The sequence below is a fragment of the Empidonax traillii genome, unplaced genomic scaffold (assembly GCF_003031625.1).
Source record: "Empidonax traillii isolate 1590-97213 ecotype Southwest subspecies unplaced genomic scaffold, ASM303162v1 scaffold154:size1206225, whole genome shotgun sequence".
NCBI classification, from domain to species: domain Eukaryota; kingdom Metazoa; phylum Chordata; class Aves; order Passeriformes; family Tyrannidae; genus Empidonax; species Empidonax traillii.
The window spans coordinates 1,122,604-1,128,752 of record NW_020955347.1 but is presented as its reverse complement, the minus strand read 5'-3'; the positions used below and the strand labels follow the sequence as shown (position 1 = coordinate 1,128,752).

General features: G+C 36.3%; 1 protein-coding gene across 1 annotated transcript in view; it reads left to right on the top strand.

Moving 5' to 3' along the window:
• The first annotated feature begins 1,900 nt into the window (after positions 1-1,900).
• COL25A1 (collagen type XXV alpha 1 chain) overlaps positions 1,901-6,149 on the top strand; it is a 149,046-nt gene continuing 144,797 nt past the window's right edge. The window contains exons 1-2 of the mRNA XM_027884736.1: positions 1,901-1,939; positions 3,964-3,971. The gene's annotated coding sequence lies outside the window, so the exon portion shown is untranslated. The remainder of the gene's footprint in view (positions 1,940-3,963; positions 3,972-6,149) is intronic.

Genomic DNA, 6,149 nt, shown 5'->3' with positions numbered 1-6,149 from the left:
GGGGGGTGAGTGGGAGAAGAGATGTCTGTATTAACTTAATATGTTTGTAACATGCCATTTCCTGTGTAAGAAGTTTACGTAGATATCTTGCAGAGGATGGAGTGTTTCAGGAGGAAGTTGCAGGGTTCTCCCCACACAGAAGTGATGCTTTTGCTGTTTTTCATAATACCAAAATATTCTCGTCTTGTTGAGTATGGTTTTGATTATGAATAACCTATGCTATTCTTGCTTTGTATAATACTGTCTTAAACTTGTGTTGCATTATACCACTACCATAATTTTAGTGAGACTTATAATGCTCTGATAGGAATATACCTCTCTACTTTCAAGACAAGAGCTGCTTTTCTTTTTCCTTTTTTTTTCCCTTTTCTTTTTTTTTTCTTTTTCCTTTTTCTACTTTCTTTTTTCTTTTTTTCCTTTCTTTTTCCTTTTTGTTTTTTCCCCTTCTCCCTTCTTTCTTTCTTTTTAAATCAACAATATTTTATTTGTCTTGAAAACAAATGCTGTTTCCTATATGTATTGGAATTGTATCACTAATGTTGCTTTTCAGTATTTTAATCTTTAAAACCAGATTACTGCAAATATATAATGCAAAGCTATTTAAAAGCTTTGGAACAGTAGTTCAGATGATTTTTAAAGTTCAAAGTATCAGACAGTTGCTTAACTATTTGCACAAAAACACCTGTGCATCTAATATCTATTACAAATGGTGAGATACAGCTACAGCAGAGGTACTTGTGCTCCTGCACGCGTTGCTGCCTTTGGAAATTCCACCCATGTGCTTGCCTCTCTTCAGCAGCTTTGAGGGTCCCACCTGTGGTTCTCTTTTCAGAGCAGCCGCTTTTCAGTGCTCTGTATCATCCCTGCAGCTGCTGCTTTTCCTCCAAGCTATACAAGGAGAAGTGCAAGTGTACTTTCCTTGTGTTTTCAGGAACAGTATGTCAAGGTCACCAGGAAGAGGGGAAAAACGTCTGCAGTCTGACATCTGGTGTCTGCAGGTTTAGAAAATGATACTGAAGGCAGAAATGAGGGACAAACCCGATTTTTCCTATTCTTCAGAGTTGGCAGCAGATACTGATTGCAGTATGTAGATATTTGTGTAGAAAGGACGATGAGAAGTAAAGATTTCTTAGCAAAAAGCATACAGTGACTAGGCCATTGTGTTATGGCTAACAAGTATAAACTGGAGGCAAAGCATCTTAGACTGTGTCTGACAACACACACACTGTTGTTGAATGTTCGGGACATGGCAAGCCAGGCGATGCTTTCTTCTTCGTCTGTTGCGTGTTTTCAGGTAGAGACTGAAAGCATTTTCCAGGGGATTTGCTCTTATAATTAAATTCTAATCTTTGGGTTAAACATGGGAATAATTGAATAAAGCTTAATGTCCCATGGTATATTTGGTTTAAGATGATTGAAGGAGTTGTGCAGCAATTCTGAGGAATACCAAGACCTTTTTGAGAAAAGGGATGATTTCTTCTCTGGAATTCATGGTGGAAAGCACATGAATTGATGGGCTTCAGTGCAGCAAGTCAGAGATAAAGAAAAATGTTCCACTTGTCAGAACAGTGAAATACTTGTGGGGGAGGGGGATACCTGTGGAAGTTGCAGTAATAATTTAGATATGGTTAGCTTTTTCCAAGAGAAAGTGGGATGAACTGGATGACCTCCAAGGTTTCTCTCAGCTTTTTTTCAGAGAGGATGTACTGGGTAACGTAGCTGTCAAATTTATCTGCAACTTCCTAAATCTTATTTGGGTTATCTTTTACCCCTGCTTGGCCAGAGTCTCTGAACTTCATGTAATACATCACTCTGTACCCTTACATTCAAAAAAAAAATATATTCTTCATGTAATTGCTAAGAAAAAAGTTACAATCCACAATCTTCTTTTTAGGTCCTCCGGGGAAAAGAGGTAAGCGGGGAAGAAGAGGAGAGACAGGTAAGTTTTCAATTTCATAAGATCCCTTGTTATGTGATGTCTGTGGTTTTGTGAGGATGCATACACGGCATGCCTTCGTTTTCAGTTGTATTGCATGTGTGCTCTGAAAGAGAATTCTGAAACATCTCTGTTAAAAAATTGTGCTTCTCTAGCCTCGGGCATCATTATTTTTTAGGCACACTTCATAATACTCAATGTAGTATCTTTGGTAACAGATTTGTAATTGTCAAACCATTTAAGTGTCTTCTCACACTTGCGCATGTTAGAATAACTCTGTGTAAGTCAGTAGCTGGAGTACCGTGTCAGTGTTATGTTGGGCTCCCTTGGTTTGAGGTGAACAATTTTATAAGAGACTGAAGGAAATAAAATTCCTTATGTGAAGAATTTCAGTATTCAGGGAAATAATGTGATAAGTAGACTGTATGAGAGACATTGTTTACTCAAAATGAATAGCACTGAAGTTCTAAGAGAAATAAGAAAAAATGGAGATTGCTGTTGATAGAACCCTGCTGGGGATGTGTAGCTTGAAATTTCATTTGACACAAAGTTGAGATGCTAAGGAACTCTTCCTGCTGACATCCACAGGAATTGAAACTGTTGATTACCTTGTGGGATTGAATTTTTCATCATGGAATGTTCTGGAGGTGATGCAGTAGAAAATGAGCATTTCTACCCTCTCTTGTCTAATCTGCCAGTTAGGAAAATCTTCCAATCAACTTATAAATCTTCTGTAACCTTTCTTATCTATGTACACGGTAATTTATCTGGCTCTTAAAACTATTTCTGTATCTCCCTGAATCACAGAACTGAAGCCAATCCCTGACAAAGGTTGATAGAAATCACCTTGGTGTTTCCAATCAGTGTTGGCTTAGTATTTAGTTCAGAGAAAGAGGCTATGATGCAGAAGGAAATTCTGTGGTTGAAGATTGAGTTACAAATGATCCTGGCAGTTGCTTTGTGGGATGCTCGTCGATTCGTTTTACATCTCAAATAAACACATATTAAACTATTAATAAAGGAAATTGATCTCATTTAAAAACAGACCTGCATCTTAAAATGCTGTTTAAGAATGTTTGCCAGGATAAAGAAATTACCTTAGTTACTGGACAATAAAAATTACATTGTTAAAGCCAAAAGGCTGTCAATATTAAAAGCAATCTCAAAGTACAGCTGCTGCCGTTTTATACTCCTTTTGCACTTCACTTTATTCAGAAATTAGAGAGAGGCATAAAAGCTTAATGAAATGCCATTGATTTGGGAGCTGCAGCTGCTCAACTTAATAAGACTGAAATAGTAGGTTTGGTTTGTGGCCCTTTGATAATGTTTCCAAGAACTGCTATACGAAAGTCTTTGAGGTCTAAATAATTGAAAAAATGTGCAAATATCACTTCACTAAGTGTGACATTTTAATGGGGACCATTTTATACGTGTGCCTTGAGAGAGGAAGGCGATGAAAACAAAGTTCAGCACTGTCAGGTGGCCACTGAAACCTCCCCTCACAGGCAAAATTGGAAGGCTGGAAGATGCAGGTACACGTAGGTCTTGACAAGATTTCCAGGTTAATTGCCAAGGGTACTTTGTGCAATTTTGCAGCCAAGCTGTGATCAGATGCCAGCTGTGGGGTTGACTGCAACTGGAACTGGTGATGTGGTTACATATGCTTTATGTGGAGTCTGACAAGATGAATTGTAGTCTGTGGCTGGTATTTTGGACTGGCATGAAATTGCATGGAAATGGATGGAGAAGCAATTTTCATAAGATTGCATGACTGTAATTGAAGAATTGGTAAGGTAAGCGCGTGCATTTAAGCAGTAGTCATATTTACAAGTTTCAGAGCACAACCAAAGCTAAAGATTACTTGAATGGGAAAATGTGCAAACTGTATTAGCAGTGCTGCTCACTGACAATCCTGAGGCCTTGTTCTTGACTTCGTACATATGTGTCTTTCTTTAATAGCTTCGTAAGCTTACGTGTTCTTTTTTCTCTTTTTTTTTTACCCTCTTTCCCTCTTCCCCACCCCACAGGACCTCCTGTAAGTACAGTGCCACATTGTTGGTTCTTCCAGAATCAGGGAGAAATCTGTTAGATGCTGTTAAGTTGTCACCGTGACGTATGATGATGTATGATAATGTATAATCAAGAGGGAATTTTGACTTTTATGTGAATACTGTGTCTTGTAGCTGAATAATTTAATCAGAAAATTCCTTAAGAAAAAAAGTCTCTAAAACAATTAAGCTTTATATTCAGCACTCCATTTGGATACCAAGTCCACGTAAGTATGTTATATTTATTTTGCTTGCGGCTTGATAACAGATATTTTACTGTGGTATAAAAATATGTGCATATCCTAAGTCCAGACTGGACTACCCACTTTTGCTGGGTGGTAACTTCCTCTGCATTTACTGCAAAGTCTTGAGGTACAAGCTCCCTGTTCTTTTGTAGGTAAGCAGGTTGTCCAGCTCATTTCATTGTATTTGCTACTGCAGCCAGGAAGTGCTTGAGTAAAATTAACATTAAATAGTACTATTCAGTTTAGTAAGTTGATTGAATCTTGTGCTAATCCTCCTTGTAAGGAAACAGCTTCTTTATTCTGGAGTTTTTTGGTTGTTTTGGTTTTTGCTTGTATACAATAATACAATAATACTACAATACATTTGTATTTGTCATGCCATCCATGCACATTATATGATGTAAGAATGTGGCCGTGGAAACAGTATTTCTTTTACAGTTTGCAGACTTCTGTATTTTTTTCTTTAGGAGATGTATTTCCACAAAAATTTCAAGACCATATTACCATATGCTACATGCATGTTTAAGAATAGTGAATTAATATGTTGAATCCCTGCTGTGACCTAATGATTTCCCTGTAAACTGTATAAACTGAGCAGTGATATTACTTATCCTTCTAAGATTTTGACCATGTGCTCAGCAATTTATGGTGACAAATTCTTTTAACAAGCTGTCAATGAAAAACTAGGCTTTATGCATAACCATGCTGTTTATTTCAAAAAAACACTGTTTTTTCCCAATTTCTTTTGCAGTCATCCTGTGAAACACCAAGAGCAAACATAAATCATGATACGAGCTGTCTTCCTGTAGCAAGGCAACATGGCTAGAGTTCACTATGTGCTTCACTATGAATGTCTTTAACTTCAGCTCCCCACTGTTTCAGTATAGATACATTAAAAAAAAAAAAAAAAAAAAAGGAAAAAAAACCTACAAAAAGTCTGACTTGTGGCCATAGTCACACAAACCTAAAATAACTTCCAAAACTTAATAATTTTAGAACTGTCTGACTTTAAATTTCAAGTTTCACACTCAAAACTTATAGGAGTTCATCTTGCTGACTATCAGTAAGGTGTTGTTACAAGGCATTAAAAATGTAATATCTCTTCCAAATTCCCTTTTATATTTACACAGACACTGGCTAGGGGCAACTGTTGTGATCGTAGTTATTGTTTTCACAAGGGAGACTGTGGTAATAGTTTTCATTTAAAATATAAAATATTTATACATCCCCCATAACACTGTATGGGATTAGGTGTAAGTTTTATCTCAAGGGCTGCTGCAGTACTCTGTTTATTTTCCTTGTACCTGACTACTGAGTATCACAAGTAATAACACTAAAAGGCTGAGGATTTCAAATTTTTTTTTTTAATCTTTTAGAGCAATCTCAAATTTCTTCTTTGGCACCTGTGTTCTAGTGGAATTGAATACTTTACTACCTAAACACTAAACCTTGTTGTTGTTTGTTTTTTTTTAACCACAAGTTTCAGTCTACATGGATAGTTCTCTTCCTAAAAAATGGAATTTCAGTGAACATCAAAAGTAGTCAGTAGCCTTTTAAGAGGATTTATTTAAATTAAAACATAGAATTTCCATTACCAAACCCTCATTTCTTCACTATGTAGTACCTATCTCATATTTATTGGTTTGAAATATCACATATAAAAAAATAAGCAATATGCAAATTATAGTTTACTAGTAATGTACTCTGCATGTTTGTTATGTCATATGTCATGACTGTGTTGTTAATGTTTGTCATACCATTTCATCTCATTCAACCAGGGTCTACCAGGGCGAAATGGCTATCCGGTAACTCATCATATTTTTATGATAGCGATTTTTGATTACTCTAAAATTCTGTTGTTATATTTTGGTTTTTCTTTATTACTGTCAAAGGGACCTTTTTTTTTTGTTTGTTTGTGTT